The following is a 19005-nucleotide window of genomic DNA, read 5'->3' as shown; positions in this document are numbered from 1 at the left end:
TTGTTTTTTATGCAAATGCAAACACACGTTCACACGTGCACACACACAGGCGTAGTATTTGTAACATATGGGAACGATGGCGCTATTTCTGGGGACAGTGGGTGGCGAGTGGCTGGGGGACACAGACGCTGCATTGCATTTTGTGACACTTTGGGAAGAGAGTTGTGGTAGTGCCTCACCATTTTGGTAGATTATAGATTTCAGTGGAGTTGAGGGTGCAATGAGAAGGGGTAGAGAGCCGTGACTACTGGAAGGGGAGGGATGGATGAGGACTCAGGAGGAGGAACTTAGCAGCTGAACTCCTTTTCCACTGAGCTCTTCATGACCGTAAGAAAATGACCAGAGCAAAGTGTGCCCTGACCTTCACCTCCCTCTGCCCGGCAAATACCACCCCGCTGCTGTCCCTTCCTTCAATGTTCCTCCTGCTTCTGTTCTTGCCAGAGGCATTTCCACTCCTTCAGGAAGATGACGCAACAACCCAGATGCAAGCTGCACCCACTCTTCCAGGGATGCCAAGAACTTAATGCATCTAGACACTGAGCCAAATGCTGACACATAGTATCCCTTGACAACAGGGTTTCATTTTCTGTTCATACTAATCTCTTTGTGTGCATGGTTGAGATTCTTGTCCAATAGAAGGGGACTGGAAGGTTCCACCTGCCCCTGTTTTAGCTTTGGTTTGGGTAAGTGGCAGCCCAAAGAGGGAAACCAAAACCACCAGTACTGTCAGTGAGAGGTAAGTCCTCCAAAAGGCAAGTTCAACAGCTGGGAGAAACAGCAGTGTCGTGAGGATGCACTTCTCGTCTAGGTGAGGAGGGGAGGGGAGGGTGGGGAGGGGAAAGTCTTGTCAGCCTGCGCTGGCTGGAATCGTCTGTAATTCTGGCTCAGTCTTTGCTTGCCATGTACTCCACGGTGAGAGGGCTCTCTGTGCCCAGTGTTTGTGATGGTAAACACGTAACCACTTCCCTGCGGCCTTTCCACTGACTCAGTGAGCTAGAGCAGCTTTTCCTCTGATCACCTAATGGATTCAAATAGACACTGACTCCTTGACAAAATTAGGGAGCAACCATTGAGAATGCCGTAGACAGAGGAGCCTGGCGGACTGCCGTCCATGGTTTCTCAAAGAGTCGGATACGACTGAGCCCATAAACTCACCAAAACACAGATCTCGCTACATCCAAGGATCATTAGCAGTGGTTCTCCTACTCAATAACATGCTTGATGTTCTGCACAGAAAAAATTCAGACACTACACCTTTATCATCATCTTATTCTCTTTTCCTCATGCTGGGTGACCACTGAATAGTAGATAATGGATTACGATACTATTGTTGTTCAGTCGTTAAATCATGTCCAACTGTTTATGACCTCATGGACTGCAGCACACCAGGCTTCCCTGTTCTTCACCATCTCCTGGAGTTTGTTCAAACTCATGGCCATTGTGTAGATGATGCCATTCAAACATCTCATCCTCTGTTGCCCCCTCCTCCTCTGGCCTTCAATCTTTTCCAGCATTGAGGTCTTTTCCCGTGAGTCAGCTCTTCTCATCAGGTGGCCAAAGTATTGGAGCTTCAGCTTCAGTCCTTCCAATGAATACTCAGGGTTTATTTCCTTTATTATTGACTGGCTTAATCGCCTTGCAGTCCAAGGGACTCTCAAGAGTCTTCTCCAACACCACAGTTTGAAAGCATCAATTCTTTGGCTCTCAGCCTTCTTTATGGTCCAACTCTCACATCCGTACATGACTACTGGAAAAACCACAGCTTTGATTATACTGACCTTTGTTGACGCAGTGATGTCTCTGCTTTTTAATATGCTATCTAGGTTTGTCAAAATTTTTCTTCCAAGGAGCAAGCATCTTTTAATTTATGGCTGCAGTCACCATCTGTAGTGATTTTGGAACCTAAGAAAATAAAATTTGTCACTGTTTATACTTCCCCCCCATCTATTTGCCATGAAGTGATGGGACCAGATGTCATGACCTTAGTTTTTTGAATGTAGATGCTTAAGCCAGCTTTTAAAACAATTATTTCTGAAAACAAGTTAAAAATCAAGAAAATAACAATTTTTCCACAAATGTATGAAACAGACTTCTCCATATTTATTATTGTCTTTTTTTTTTTCCTACAATAGAGAAATCCCAGTTTGAAGAATATGTTGATACTGCAAAACCAAATGTCAGATAACATAAGTGGAGTTCTATGTTATTCCTATTGCATTGACGTTTGGTGATACATTCTGTGGACTTTTCTTTCATTAAAAAGATAATATTGTTCTCCTACAAATAGTAAGCCACAGTTGTTCCTTTAAATGACAACATCATTAGAAAAAGGGAATTTAGTTTCTTATCAGTGAATTGGTACCATTAATTATTAGAACCTGTAGTCATTGAAGAGGCCTCCCTGGTGGCTCTGCAGTGAAGAATCTGCCTGCAAAGCAGGAGACAATCCCTGCAAAGCAGGAGGGTGCGATCCCTGGGTCAGGAAGATCCCCAGGAGGATGGCATGGCAACCCACTCCAGTATTCTTGCCTGGAGAATCCCATGGACAGAGGAGCCTGGCGGGCTACAGTCCATGTGGTCGCAAAGAGTCACACATGACAAACGACTGAGCGTACACGAACATAGTCATTAAAACCAAAGAAGGCAGCAAGGGAAATAACAGGCAGGCAGGCAGGCAGGAAGGAAAGTAAAAATGGATGTTGTATGAACGAATAAAACCCTCACTTTCATCAGGAAAAAAAATAAACAAAAGATGTAGTTGGGTGTCAGATCCATATGCCAAAGCTGAATTGGCAAATGACATTTGGCATCTGGATGACATTAAAATATTGATCAGTCTCAGGCATTGTTTTATTCATTTCCTAGTAATACTCTAATTGACAGGGGTGTTGCTACGGGAAGTATACAACGTGCAAAGGAATGAAAAGCACATCTTCTCCTCACTAGGACTGCAGGTGGGTACCTGACTGCTCATGCGTGCGTGTGTGTATAAGGAGAGAGGGTGTTAGACCTACGGCAGCTTTTCACAGCGAGAGTGGGGCGGCGTCTGGCGGTCTGGTGGTTAGGATTCAGCACTTTCACTCCCTGGGCCTGGTTTCAATCCTGCAAGCCGTATGGTGGAGGAGTGGGGTGGGGGGAAACGATTGCTCTCCTACTTTTTATCTTTTCTTCCTTGAGTTTCCATATCAATAATAAGCTTTTTAATATTTGCACCGAAACTTGGTATTTCCACTTTTTTAGTTCTGTTAATGATGTGTGATATATTAAAAACAGGGACAACTATGCAAACACATATGTTATTTTAAAACTCTCATTCTAGATTCACTCAAGTACAATTTTTACATAAACAGAAACATAGAGCCTAAGTCGTAATGACACTCAATTCTAAGAGACGTGAAACCACACACGTTTCACAGCACCTCCACATGGGATGCTAGCAGCTAGAGAAATGCTTTACTTCTTAAATGTCAAACTTAGATCCTTAAAATATTAAATATTACAAATACTAAAGAGATACATAAGATGTTGCTAAGCTTTGTTTGTGCCCTGTTTCCCTGGTTGGCTGGATTACTCGCTTTAAGTGAATTAGCTCTTTCAATGCCATCATGCAGCTGTCACAGTTGACCCCACTCAAAACAGCACTGGCCAAACTTCCTTTTGAAAATATGCATATTAGGTTTGATCATCTGGTTGACTGAGTCTCAAAAAATAATCTAGTTACCTTCAAAGTTTTCAGTACTAAGCTTAATGACTTTTTCTTTTTCTTTTTTATTTTTTGCTATATGTGTATATGGTATGAAAAAAATGGATCAACACAGTTAAGGAAAAAATTTCTGCTGCTGTTATCAATTTGTCCAGAAGGCCAGTGGCCCACTGCCGTGGACTGAAGGCAATCTGAGTGGCTGAGGTGGGCCCAGCACCCTCTTGGCTCAACGTCCACCTCCGTGACGGCCCTGTGATGACCGAGGGACCTAACCATGGTGTTGCTAAGCCTTTGCCAAGGATGTCACTGTTTTTAAATGCTAGAAACAATACCATCTACTCTCCTTCTCCTTAGTCTGAAGGGTGTGCAAGCATTATCAGCAAGGGAAAACTGAAAGGAGCAAAGCTCTTCTCTAAGTCTCTAAGAAGTGACTCAGTTTTGGTGAAATTCCTGGTGAAACCTAAGCAGAACTCAAGATGAGCCAGTGCTTTGATTTAATGCAGTTTTCTTTTCCTGAGATGTGATGCAGCGAAATGAGAGTTTGGATATGCAAAATGCACAACATGATGACTGAATATATAAAACATACGTAAAACCTTCTCAGGTATTTTTTAAATCATAGAGTCTCAGATTTGGCAGTTTTCCCTTTCCCTTTAAGACAACGTACCTTTTTATTTAATTCCTGTGGGTTTTCAGAAACTCTTTTTTTTTTTTTTTAGCTTCCTAGTTCTCTTCACATGTCATATGGATTTTTGCAGTCATACCCATGTTCACTAAAACTCTTGAAATTAAAATCTCCCTATTCATCCGTTAGGCTCAATATGTACCAGACAAAATCTTCAGGTTGTTACAAGCAGATTTAATTACCTCCTTTTATCCTGAGTTCTTCCTCCTTTTCCTTCTGCCTCCCATGCCTGTCCCGCCCTCTCTCTCCACACCCTCCAACCCCTGCCGTCTCTATTTCTCTCTCTCACTCCCTCTCTTTTTCTGTCTCTCTGTCTTTTGCTCTCTTGCTCTGTCAACTTTTAGATTTTAAAATGAGCTATACCCATGTCAGGGTTTTTGTTGTTAAATCATGTTGCCTGTCCTGTGACTCTCAGAATTAAAAAGGGAAACAAATCATCTCATCAGAACAAACAATATTAAAAATGTAAGATATATTAAATATTGCATTATTAGAGCAACTAAGACCCTTTAAATTTCTAGTGAAAACTTGAATGAACTAATTTATTGCAATGACTCACAAAGAAATAGTCTTTTCAAAATGACTTAGGGAATCTGTTAGAGAATGTGAAAACTACTAATATAATAATACACTAGAATACATTGCAGACAATGACTTTGACTTTTTTGGGGTTAGAAGATTTACGTACATTGTAATGGGGGCTTCCCAGCTGTCTCTAGTAGTAACGAATCTGCCTGCCAATACAGGAGACACAGGAGTCAAGGGTTCGATCCTGGCTTGGGAAGGTCTCCTCCAGAAGGAAATGGCAACCCACTCCAGTATTCTTGCCTGGAGAAGCCCCTGGACAGAGGAGCCTGGTGGGCTATAGTCCATGGGGTCACATAGTCAGACACAACTGTAGCAACTTAGCATGCACACGTGTGCAGTGACAAGTAATAGCTAAATCCTGCAAAATACATATTTAATGCATCCCATCAGCACGTGATTTCATTCCTGAAAACAGGTCAACGCCTGCTCTCTTCCTTTTTGGCTGCAAATTTAACCCATCAATCATTTTTCTGTTCCTCCCTCAAGCTCTTCTCCAAGGTGAGTGGAAAGTGAAAATTTACTTTTTGTGACACCAGAGGGAAATCAGTGAGGCTTGGGTGCAGTGTTTGAGTCCTGGCCATAGAGTCTCTGGCAGGCTCACTGCTCATCGTCCTGAAGGCACCCCCGCCCAGGTCTCCCCGACGTGTGCCCTGATCACTGACGCTCTCCCGCTGGAGGGGACTGAGGCCCCATCCTGCTCTGCAGTCAAGCTCAAATCAGAGCAAGATGTGGGGGAGCAGGGGTGGCGTTTGGTTTTTAAATCACAGGATGAATGCCAAGAAAATTTCTGGATAATAAAACCATCTCTTATGGTAGTCAAATTAGCGCTAAGTACATTTCTCTTCTTCTTTTATGCTGTATGGAAGTTTTCAGAAAGAGAAAAAGAACCTGAAGATTCAAATCAATACCTAATGCTTTATCATTATTATTATTTTGAGAAGAGTATGCATGTTTGAGCACACTCCAGGAGATGGCAGAGGACAGGGAAGCCTGGCGGGCTACAGTCCATGGGGTCACAAAGAGTCGGGTATGACTTAGCGGCTGAACACACACTCATGCACATTTTACATCTTCATTCATTCGTTTATATGAAACTGATATAAACTGCCTACTTTTATGACTTTCATTCATTTATTGGAAAAAAGAAAAAGAGAATCCTCCCTGTCACTGGGACTAAGCTAGGCTTTGGGGAAACAGACAACGAAAGAAGTATTTCTGGTTTTCCAGGAGTTCTTAGACCAGAGTCGGAGAAGGATGGACGTTTGATTATAAAGCAGAGGTAAGTCCCGAGCTTGCAAATCGGACCGTGGAACCCTTAACTCTGCTTGGTGGAAATGAAAGTTCCACAGATAAAGTCACATCTTAGTAATCAATCTGAGGACTTCCCTGGTGGTCCAGTGGTTAAGAATATCTGCCTTTCAATGCAGGGGGTGTGGGTTCGATCCCTACTCAGGGAACTAAGATGCCACAAGCCCTGAAGCAACTAAGTCCTCCAGCTGTGACTAGAGAGTTTGTGCACCTCCATGAAGATCTCGTATGATGCAACGAAGACTCTATGTGCCACAACTAAGACCAACACAGCCAAACAAATGAATGCCAAACAAGAAATGATCAAGTCGGAGTCCGTCAGAGCACAGATGGAAATCGTGGTCTCGTCCAAAGACATGGGAGCTGAAGGAAGCTTCCTGCAGGTCACAGAGAAGTACAGGAGAGCCTCACGGATGCAGAGACAAGAGGTGGACCTCATAACCCAGCCTGGACGTCTGGATCTGACCCCAACGTAAGAGAAAGCCATGAGAAAATGGTTTTAAAAGTAATACCGCATAATGAGCTTTATGGACATCCCCAATGACTCAGTGGGTGAAGAATTCACCTGCAGTGCAGGAAACACAAGAGACACGAGTTTGATCCCTGGATCGGTAAGATCCCCTGGAGAAGGAAATGGCAACCCACTCCAGTATTCTAGCTTGAAATATCCCATGGACAGAAGAGCCTGACGGGCTACAGTCCATGAGTTGGACACGACTGAGCGACTAGGTTATGAAGGGTTAGACATGACTTAGCGAGTAAGCACAAGCACAGTGAAATTTACACATGCAAAGCTTTTCACCTGGAGGCAGCAGAGAGTGCAGACTGAGGGCGATAAGGCAGGAAGGGGCTGTAATGTTGATGAGATATGATGAGACTCTGAACAAGTTCAACAGTAAAGGAGACAGAGGAGAGGGGTGAACCAGAGAAATACTATGAGGCAGAATGAATGGGGCTTGATCATTTTTCTCAGCATGACTTACAAAGACAAGTGAAAGGCAAAAGGAAAAGAAAAATCAGAAAGGAATCTGAACTTTCCAGAGTGGCTATTCATCAAATCAGGACCACAGCCAACCAGTGTGCGACTGGACCCCTGAGCAGGCATCCTGGTGGGACCACTCCCCAGCAGCGTGGAGGGTGACATTTGCTCTAAAAACCAGACACACAGTTTCTACACGTTTACTTTTTGCTCCCTTCCACACCCAGTGGGCACTTCAGCTGTGGTTCATTCCAAGACCCAGGGCTTTCTCTCGTCCTTCTGGTAAATCCTTGGCCGTATCAATCCAGGTGAAGTGGACAGTGTGGGAAAGCCATGTCTACTTTCTAAACATGACGATGATTAAAGCTTTAGCAAAGAAGACCTCTGGCGGGAGATGAGTCATTTGTCCCAGGAGGACAAAGAAGGCTTCCAGGGAGATGGTGTTTTTTCTTTAAGTATCTGTCAGGTACTTTTCATAATTCATTTCTGGTTCTCACACAAGCCCATATAAGAGATCCTTTTTCACCTACATTTTTGGAGGTGGTTCAAGTCTCAGAGAGAGCGTGGAAGTGGATCGAGGTCACACAAGTGCTCAAGCCCTGTGCTTGGATTTGACTGTGTTTCTTTGTTGTTGCTGTTGCTGTTGAGTCCCTAAGTCTTATCTGACTTTGCGACCGCATGGACTGTAGCCCGCCAGGCTCCTCTGTCCATGGGATTCTCCAGGCAAGAATGCTGGAGTGGGTTGCCATGCCCTCCTCCAGGGGATCTTCCCAACCCAGGGATCAAACCCAGGTCTCTGGCATTGCAGGCAGATTCTTTATCACTGAGCCACCTAGGAAGAACCCCCCCCCCACACATACTTTGTTTTTTTTTTTTTAACAATATGAGGCTTTATTTCTTTTCTTTAAATTTGTAAAGTATTACTTGTTTATTTTTAACTGGAGGACAGTTGCTTTATGATGTTGTGCTGGTTTCTGCTGTGAAGTCACAGGGATCAGCTGTCTGTATAAATATACCCCCTCCCTCCCTCCCCCTACCATCCCACCCCTCTAACTCACAAGCGTGATTTTTCTAACACCAAGTCCTTCTTCTTCTCCTTACAGGACATTTCGTCTAATTCTGCTCTCAACCTGGGAAGGTGCCTGGATTGATGAAACATAGAACTCAATTTTAGCCTTAAATGAAAAAAAAAAAAAAAAAAAGGAAATCGCAATTTTAGTTGTTAGGAAAACAGGAGAAATGCAGTAAAATCATCTGGTAAAAGGAGCTCCCATTTTTCTGTTCTTACCTTTTGATGCTCAAGATTAGTGAATTTATTTATAGAGTGTTCTATCCACAGCTTAATAGTTGTCAAGTCTCTTAGAATGAGAATTTGGGTTCAATACTGTTTAAATGTGATCATACCGCGAGGCTGTGGAATTCCTAGGAAAACCAGGTGACGTTAGTTGAGACAGACTAGCCTCGTGTTGAGGACTTCCCAGGTGGCGCTAGTGGTAAAGAATTTGCCTGTCAACGCTGTAGACACAGGAGATGCTGGTTCAAGCCCAAGGTCAGGGAGATCCCCTGGAGGAGGGCAAGGCAATCCACTCCAGTATTCTTCCCTGAAGAATTCCATCGTCAGAGGAGGCTGATGGGCTATAGTCCATGGGATCACAAAGAGTCGGACACGACTGAAGCAACCTAGCATGCAAGCATGCACCCTAGTGTTCAGGGCGCTGGTCAAGGTGAGTAATAGATGTGATCTCCCATCGTGACAGGTTTATAGCGATGAAAGCTAGCGGCACGTGGCTGAAAGGGACTGGGACCTGTGCTCCTCACTTTATGGTCTCGGTCTGTTATTGGCAAAGGACCAAATTATCTTGTGCCCAGGGGTGTAGTGATTGGGGTTCATTCTCTCAAAATTGACAGAGAAAATGACTGTTCTCCAGAAGGAACTCTATTAAAAGGGAGAATACCCGCGCTATTGCTAGGGACACGTGAACTTACGGAGTATCTCATCGCAGCACGACATGCAGCTCAGTGACAGCGTGGGTCATCTGTAGCAGGGGGAGATGTTCCCTGAAGTCACCCCCTGTGGGGGCGGCCAGGAGAATTCCCATAATTTCCTAAATACCTATGTTTAATTCTTTTTTCTATACTTGAATTTTAGAACCAAAGAGAGATGCATAATTTCTTTTTTTTTTTTTTTCAATTTAAAAAATGTGGGCTTCCCTGGCAGCTCAGTGGTAAAGAATCTGCCTGCCAGAGCAGGAGACCTGAGTTTGAGCCCTGATCCGGGAAGATCCCATATGCCACAGAGCAAGGAAGCCCATGCATCACAGCTATGAAGCCCATGTTCTAGAGCCGGGAGCCACAACTGTGGAGCCCACATCCCGCCGCTACTGCAGCCTCCGTGTCCCAGAGTCTGAGCTCAGCAACAGGAGAAGCCACTGCAACCAGAAGCCTCTGGAGCCCAACTAAAGAGTCGCCCCCTCTATCCGCAACCAGAAAGAGTACATCCAGCAATGAAGACCCAGTGCAACCAAAATTAAATATAAATTAAGTACAATAACAAATTAAAAAAAAATAGTTGTAGGTAAAAACAAAAAGTTTATGTAAAATAGCGAACATCTTTTTTTAATGTTCCCAGTTCTACCTAGAGAATAATGAGCTTCCCAGTGGTCAGGAGAGAGAATGTTATCAGCAAATGTTGGTGGAGTAACTTTTTTATTCTCGATGCAATTGTATTGCAGTGTTACGAGATGATGAGCCAACAGAAATACCACATGGAGCCAAATGGGCCACTTTATTCCAAGTTACTCACATGGGAAGGGACATATCTTGGAAAGATAAAAAACAGATTAGTTAAGAAGGTATTTTTCAAAGAGGAGAACGCCATGCACACTACTGAGTTTTATGAGTTGGATTGGTTTTTGTATAAATGCTGCTTTGAAACTTTGATAAAATGCTGTTAACTCTCCACGCTGGGACTTCCCTGGTGGCTCAGATGGTAAAAGCTATTCAGGCTGATGGGGGGAGAAAAGCAGCGAGGTGGTGAGTCACCCCAAGTCATTTTTGTTTGGCTTTGGTGTGTGTTCCGTGTGTTTTGGTAACTGACTCACCATAACAGCTACAGTTGCTTTGCTTAATATTAAAAATGATATTTCCTGGGCACTCACAAATCATGGCAAAAAACAGAAATAGCTTGGGGAAAGCCAAGTTTAAATTTTAAAACTGTCGTATTAGACCTGAATGGTTGGTTCCTAGAAATACTGTTTGCACAGTGGACTATTGACAGCTACCAATATTTGCCACATGAAGAGGGTGCCAGCTGGGTCACAGGGGTAAGTCTTCTGGATTCCCCTGGAGAGTTCCTTCTGCCGAGCACTACAGAACTTCCTGGGTCTAAATTTCCCCCTGGCACCTCCGTGTCCCACAACTTGGCTCTGTCCTGATTCCCCTGCCTCCCTGGTGCCTTTCTGCGTCTAGAACTGAAGCCAGAACTGGCCCAAGGGGACAGAGCCGGTAATGGGAACAGCAGGAAGAGAATGATAAGAAAACAGATGGGTCTGTTGAGTTGGCTCCCATGGAGCCACATCTCATTGCGTCTTTCTGAAGGCACGGGTAAATGGAAAATTGACGGTCTGGCTCATGCATAACATGGATAAACCTAACCACGTCCCCTCAAATGAGGTTGTTAGTGAACTGTGAGCAGCTGGAACAAAAGACTGCTCCACAAAGGGGACAGAGATGGAAATACTCTTGAGGTACCTACACATGAGCCTTGTCTCCTGTTTCACTGTTTTGGGTAAATGCCTCCTCCGAGTGTGTGTATGTGGGGGCTGGGGAAGGTCCTGTAACTTGCTTCCTACCCCAGAATAGGGAAAAGGTGACAGATGCATGTGCCTGTGTGGATGTGATGATACGATGACGTGATGTAAATGATCACCTGACTTCCTGACTCCTGGGGGAGCGTGTGTCGGGGAGCCCACAGGCGGGGAGCTGGAGGCAATCTCTGGACACTGATAGTGGCCTCTGACCAGCAATCGTCAAGAAACCCAAGTCCTCGTTCCTGCCACCCAAGGAACTGAACTCTGCAAACCCGAGTCGATCCCTCTCCAGGTGGGCCTCGATACCGCCTCCCCACTCAACACTTTTGATGATTTTTGAGAGCCCAAGAGCAGATCTAGTTTTATCACACCTGGCTTCCTTACCCACAGAAAATATGAGAGAAGAGATGTGGACTTTCTTAAGCAGTCGCATTCATGGGAAATTCTTATATAGCAATAGAAAACTAATACAGGGAGCCATTCCAAGAATTTAATCAAGGTGCATCAAAGGGGACTAAATAAGACGTAAGACCCAGCGTCTATGCCAGGAGCCTTCCTTCAGTGAGATTGTCTGGGGGAAAATTATATATATATATATATATTGCAGTTTAGTATATAAAAGTTTTTGAGAACTCATGTAGTAAAAAAAAAAAAAAATCTGCTTAGCAGTTAAAGTTGGAAGGTCCCAAATGTATCTATTCAAAACAATTCTGCATGTATTAATGTGCCAAGAGACATTTCTACCCGTGGATGCTCGGGATGACCTGTTGGTTAAAGGCAAGGTACCTGGATGCAAAGCATGTGGTACCTCTGACTATCACAGCATTTATTCACCTATGGTGACCACACAGACAGTGGGCTGGAATTTCTAGGACTCACTGCAGTGGAGATCTTAAAGAAAAAGATGGGGCAGGGCTTTAAACTCCCCACTCAATAGTCAGAGAAATATAAGTCCCAAAATTAGTGGCTTTAAAAATGTCTTCTCCTGGACTCCTGGTGGTCCAGTGGTTAAGAATCTGCCTGCCAGTGCAGGGGACACAGGTTCGATCCCTGGTCTGGGAAGGGTGCACACGCCTCAGGGCAACTAAACCCATGAGACACAACTGCCTGAGCTTGTGCTCCGGAGCCCACAGACCACAGCTGCTGAGCCCAGGTCCTAGAGAGCCTGCACACGGCAGGGAGTAGCGCCCGCTCACCGCAACCAGAGAGGCCAGAGTTCAGGGACGAAGACCCCCACGACCAAAAATAAAATGAACAGTTTAAAAAAACAATGCATCAGTATTACTTTTAATTGTCTTCTTTCTTACAGCCACAGTGGAGCATCATTAAAAACTCCAACCAGACACGACATTATTTAGGTTGTCACTTACAAAGCAAGTTGAATGCACAGTTGCTAAATTTCTTACGTGAGGTAAGGAGAAGGCTGACTAAAGAGTAGGACTGAGAGATTTTGGATGGGGATGAACCTGAGTCTTGAATGCCAGCTTCTGTAGGGTCCCCTCTGGCCGTCAGACAGGCCCCTGTCCCCCCGTCCGAGGAGGCTGCCCCAGGAGCTTCGCGCCCCCGTGAGATCTCAGCAGGGGCAGAGTGTTGACGGGGTTACCACCATATCCTTCTCCAGGCTGGTACATAAAGCATCTTCCAGCGTACTCTGTGTCGGGTAATGCAAAGTTTAATCTTGGAGGAGATAACTTGTACACACCAATCATTGCTAAATCAGCCAATTTATACTGGCAGAAAAGTAGCAAATATGTGTGGGAACGGATTCCCAGATTGCTAGACCCACAAGACCAATAAAACACTGTCTCAGCTCACACTTACAGTTTGGGGTACACTTCCCTGGGAATTTGAATTTAATGTGATAGTTCAAGCAGCTGGAAGTAGATGAAACAGTCTACTTGGATGACTGGATGGGACGTTGTCCTGAATTTAATGGGGCTGAAGTTTTAGAGCTGTCAGAACGCGGAGGAGGAAATCTAAACGCTTGGGGAAATAACGGTGTCGGGGAATGTCGTCATATGCAAATGCTTCACCTTCTCCTTTACTCTGTCAACTATCAGGGCCCCAGAGACACTCGGTTTACTAAGGTGTTAGAAAGGCAATAGGTGAGAAAAACAGCGTCCTTGAAAGCTCCTAGGTAACTGACCTGCAGCTGATCTATAGCTGAGGCTGGTGGGATGGGCGTCCACTGAGATGGGCACCTTGATCGTCGAAGTGATGAGCTCAGGGATGAAGCCACGTGGGAGTGCTCAGATGCTACAGACAAGGAGGTGAGATTACGGAAATGGGAAGCAGGAACACGGTGGCCATCGCTGTGTTTTATTCCAAAGGCATCGGAAGTGAAGTGAAGTGAAAGGCACTCAGTCGTGCCCGACTCTTTGCAACCCCATGGCGTCGAGACAGAGCTTGGCACACAGTAAGAGCTCTGAAAGTGTGACCCAGTATTTATTACAATGATGTCCTAGCCATCAGTCTGCCTCTCTTGATCTTTCTCCAAAGGTCTTTGCTGGGCAAACTCTAACACAGGGAAAAACATGCATCGCTGGCTTGTCCCCACGTGGGAAATAGTTGCTGGCTCCGTCCAGCCCGTAGGATTACATAAGCCCTGGTCTCCGGGGGCCTGCAGTCTGTCTAACAGAATGACAGTGTTTCTACTCAGACAACGTTCGCTGTTTGGCAAAAGATGATTTGATAGCTTTCCTCAATTCTCAAACCTCCAGTAACCTCCTCTCTCAAATCCTCCTTTTCAGCCAATGACTTGGCCTCCTGTTCAACTTTGGGGTTGAGGAACATCAGACGGAAACACTAAACCCTAAACCCTGTGGTCTTCTCATCTCAGATCTGAAACCCTCCCCAGGTCAGCTCCTCTTCCTGTGCTTCCAAAGGGCGGGTCCCTTCTCTCATCAGAGAAAGGCACGCACCCAGTCCAGGCCCACGTCCCCAGGACCTTCTCAGGGATGTTGCTCCTTGACCCCTCCCCTCCGCCTCCTTCAGCTCCGTGCTCCGCCGGGTCCTTGTCACCAGCGTCCCTCTTGCTCCTCTCGCTGACCTCCGGTCCCTGCGTCCCCTGCGCCTCCTCTCGTGCTCCCTGTGTCCCCTGCACCTCCTCTCATTCACCTCTGCATCCTGCACCTCCTCTCGTGCTCCCTGTGTCCCCTGCACCTCCTCTCACTCACCTCCGGTTCCCACGTCCCCTGCACCTCCTCTCGTGCTCCCTATGTCCCCCTGCATCTCCTCCCACTCACTTCCGGTCCCTGTGTCCCCTTGCACCTGCGGTCCCGCTGCTCTGTCGTCCAGAAACACGCTCCTCACAAGGTCTAACCCAGGTCTCTATGCCTCTTCTCGTTCCACTCACTCCCATCTGAGCTCTGAACATGCGAACATTTTTGGATCACCTCCATTTATGTTGTTCACATTTTCCTATTTACTTTCACCCAGAGGTGACATGATTTTTAAGATCGAAGGCGGGAGGAGAAGGGGACAACAGAGGATGAGACTGTTGGATGGCATCACCCATCACCATCTCAATGCACTCGAGTCTGAGCAAACTCTGAGAGATGGTGATAGCCAGGCAAGCTTGGTGTGCTGCAGTCCAAGAGGTTGCAAAGAGTCGGACACAACTGAGCAATTGAACTGAACTGATATCTAACTATGTCAAGAATAATCACTTCTGGTAAGTTTAAATCCAGACTCTAGATGAAGGAAAGCACTGGGTGACAGTTTAACTAGCCACGTTGTTTTTCTTGATGGAAGGTACACTATCAAGGTATCTGACAATCGGTGCGGCTGAGATGTATGAAACATGGTACCATGCGTGCACGGAGACCTTGACTCCGTGGTCTGATGGTCTGGTGACTGCCAGTTCTCTCAACAGTCATTCTCATCTTTGCTTCTCCAGGGGCTTATCGTGTGTGTGTGTGTGTGTGTGTGTGTGTGTGTGTGCGCGCGCGTGTGCTCAGTCGTGTCCGACTCTTTGCAACCCCATGGCCTGTAGCCCACGAGGCTCCTTTGTCCATGGGATTCTCCAGGCAAGACTACTGCAGTGGGTAGCCACTCCCTTCTCCACGGGATCTTCCCTACCCAGGGACCGAACCTGCGTCTCTTACATCTCCTTCTTTGGCAGGCGGGTTCTTCAACCACCAGGTGCTTAGCCCCGCCATAAATGTGTGTGTCTCTTTGTCTGCTGTATAACTCTTGCCAGGACGGGGCCCTCGGAAGGCACAGGCACATCTAGTCGACTTAGCCCAGGATGCCCTCTGCCACCAGAGAGCCTGGGTCACCAAAGGCTTTCGCTGCGTGTGTCTGGGTCCACGGAGTCAGAGGATGAAGCCTCCTTCCAGGAGCTCACTCTGTTAGGAGCAGAATGCGAGCTGCTATCAGCTAGAAGGAGTTTGCTCTGATTTTTGCCTCAGTTAATAAGCTCTAAAACAAAACGCTGTAAAACACTTTAACATGAGAACACTCTTGGGCTTTGTAAAATAAGATATATAAAAGGCAACCGCCCACCCACTCCCCTGCCCCCGCAGTACAATGAGGCTTAACTATTGGTTTGCTGTGCCTCCTGGGTGAATCTTCTTAATGAAATGACCTGAATATGTAGTTGGAGTATCCTTCCACATGCCCTAAAAGGGTTTCCCAGGTGGCTCAGTGGTTAAAGACTCGGCCTGCAAAGCAGGAGACCCAGGAGAGGCAGGTTCGATCCCTGGGTCGGGAAGACCCCCTGGAGAAGGAAATGGCAACCCACTCCGGTATTCTCACCTGGAGAATCCCATGGAGAGAGGAGCCTGGTGGGCTATAATCCATACAGTTGCAAAGAGTCGGACACAAACAAAGCGACTGAGCAGGTACACGCACGCCCTAAAAATGTGAAGTTTTCAGAAGACAAAACAAATGAGCAAACATAAACAAAACCCTGGAAATTTCTTGCACAAATGCAAAGCAAATATCCCCTCTCTGGACTTCAGGGATATAAACCAGAGCACAGCAATTGTTCTGGGACCCCTTGGGTCCTTAAGCAAAGGACAGAGGCAATTTTCTCTTTTATATACAAAAATAAAGAAGTAAACTCTGATTTGGAACAGGTGCCAATGCTTAAGTGGATCATAAGCCATAATTCACTCTAAGTGATGCTTTATCTCACCTTTGGATCCAAAATTTTCATTTTAAAGATGAGATGAAACAGTGGAAACCCCTAAACTGTGTAGTTGTCCCTGTGGTTCTGAATGGGGTCAGGGTTATTCAAGGAGAGTGCAACCCATGTTTACTGATGTTTAGGTGCTGCGGCTTGCTGGTATTGTGGGAGGAGACACATAACTGATCATGAACCATTAAATGTCTACAACTTGCATTTGGAAAAATCAATTACCAGCTGCACCCACAGACCTAAGAAGTTGAACAAATGAAATATAATGATTTGCTTTCTCCTGGGGATAATGGGAGACTAAATGAGAAAACATGTATTAAGTGCTCTTTGAAAATGTCGTATAAATGCATGCTATTAACAGCCAGCATTATGTTTTCAGCATTTTCTGGCTCATTAATTTATATCTGGGTTTCAAAAGATTTATCCACCATTTTAACCGAAAGAAGCCACATGACTTAATGTTTTTTTTTAATAGATTAAGTGTACATTCATAAAGGAAAACACTCACTTCTAACATGTAAAATGATTTTTAGAATTTGGCTTCTTATTAAAGAAACTTGGAGACCCATGTTCTATTCCTGGGTCGGGAAGATCCCCTGGAGGAAGGCATGGCAACACACTCCAGGATTCTTGCCTGGAGAATCCCATGGACAGAGGAGCCTGGTGGGCTACAGCCCACAGGGTCACAGAGTTGGAAACGACTAAGCAAGTGGAAGGACTGATGCTGAGGCTGAAACTCCAGTACTTCAGCCACCTCATGCGAAGAGTTGACTGATTGGAAAAGACTCTGATGCTGGGAGGGATTGGGGGCAGGAGGAGAAGGGGACGACAGAGGATGAGATGGCTGGATGGCATCACCGACTCTATGGACATGAGTTTGGGTGAACTCCGGGAGTTGGTGATGGACGGGGAGGCCTGGCGTGCTGCAATTCATGGGGTCGCAAAGAGTCGGACACGATTGAGCGACTGAACTGAACTGATGAAGCAAGCGACACACATCAAAATCTTTTCTAGATATGTTATACCAAAATATACCAGCAGGGGGCAGCAACGCCTCATAATTTAACTAAGTCGCGTTTCTTGGATTGGAAGGGAATAATAGTCTCTTCCATTTTTCATTGCAAATCAAAGCATAATTATAAATTAATGTGTTATCCTGGCACCAGCCGTAGAGGTCATCGGAGTATGTTCTATAAATGAAAAGAAATGGTTAGTTCTAATTACGCGCGAAATCACTATTGTTTTATCTGGAGTTACTGTTTTCCTCTTGGTTTTACTCATCTTTAAATTGGATGAGACATCATACGAGAGACAAAGACTGGCTACCGGTATCCTTCTTGGATTAATTTCTATGTATTGTGGCTTAAGGTATATATTTGATTTATTATCCCTATAATTTTTTAAATCACTTCAAATTCAATTACTGCATTTCCCTAATTCCTGCATTTCAAACCAAGAACACAGACGAGATCAACCTAAACAAAGCAACGTGCGGGTTTTATTTTGTAAACCAGATCCTTTCCTCACACGTGTACAAGGAAATCCAAAATAGTGGGCGTGACATAGGTTTTCACCTGCCTGAGTGGGCGAACGTGGTCTTGGGTACATTTGAATTCTCCTATTTTTTGGTCCTGAAAATGGAACCCAATGAATCGGAACATAAAACGTGTGGGCGGACGGAGGTATCGAGGTAGAAGGAACATTCTTTCTAAGCCCTAGGGTCGGTAGAGCTGAGGCAGAACCCTCAAGTAAGCAGGGCAGGGGATGGGGCATCCACACCCCTATTTCCGGTCAAATTTAGCAGAACCAAGAACGCAGGGGAAAACTGCCATGAGACAGGTTGCAGGCCACTCCAACGAGAGCTCCATAACCACGCGTGTGTGTCCGTCGCTCAGTCGTGTCTGTCTCTTTGCAACCCCATGGACCGTAGCTCCCCAGGCTCCTCAGTCCATGGGATTCTCCAGGCAAGAACACTGGAGTGGGTTGCCACGTCCTTCTGCAGGGGACATTCCAGACCCAGGGATCAAACCCGGGTCTCCTGCATTTCAAACAGATTCTTTACCGTCTGAGCTACCAGGGAACCATAAGAACCACCAAACAGGATAAGGGCTTCTATGAGAAACCAGTTTCCCACGAGCTTCAAAGAGGGCGCAGACACTTAGTGATCAAAGGCTGAAGGTCTTTAAGTCACTTTGCAAATCCAGATGCTCTCAGGTTGACGTTGGCTGGTGGAGCATCTCCTGGGCACCAGCGGCTGCGTCTGGGGACCCTAGAGAATCCTGCCCCATCCTGCCCTGGCGTGGTCCTGGAGCCGATGTATGAAGAGGTTGACTATGTCTCTCCCCTTTTCTTTCAGACTTCAGTGGCCTGTCCTTCTGAGCACCCTGCCTGTTCCTGAACTTCACACACAGGGACAAGCTATAACAAAAGACAGTGTCAAACAGGTCAATCTTTTTTTAAAAAATAATTAAATTTATTTATTTTAATTAGAGAATAATTGCTTTACAATATTGTGTTGGTTTCTGCCAAATGTCAACATATTTCTGCCAAATATCTGCCAATATCAACAAATGTCAAATATCTGCCATCAGTATACATGTGTCCCCTCCCTCTTGAGCCTCCCTCCCACCTCCCTCCCCTTCCCACCCCTCTAGGTTGTCACAGAGCCCGGTTTGAGCTCCCTGAACCATTGGCTATGTATATTACATATAGTAATGTACATGTTTCCATATTACTCTCTCCACAGAAATCCCACCCTGTGCTTCCTCCTCCCCCTGCCTCTGGTGCCTC

Source organism: Bos indicus, chromosome 12 (genome assembly GCF_029378745.1).
Source record: "Bos indicus isolate NIAB-ARS_2022 breed Sahiwal x Tharparkar chromosome 12, NIAB-ARS_B.indTharparkar_mat_pri_1.0, whole genome shotgun sequence".
NCBI classification, from domain to species: Eukaryota; Metazoa; Chordata; class Mammalia; order Artiodactyla; family Bovidae; genus Bos; species Bos indicus.
This window is presented reverse-complemented; position numbering follows the sequence as displayed.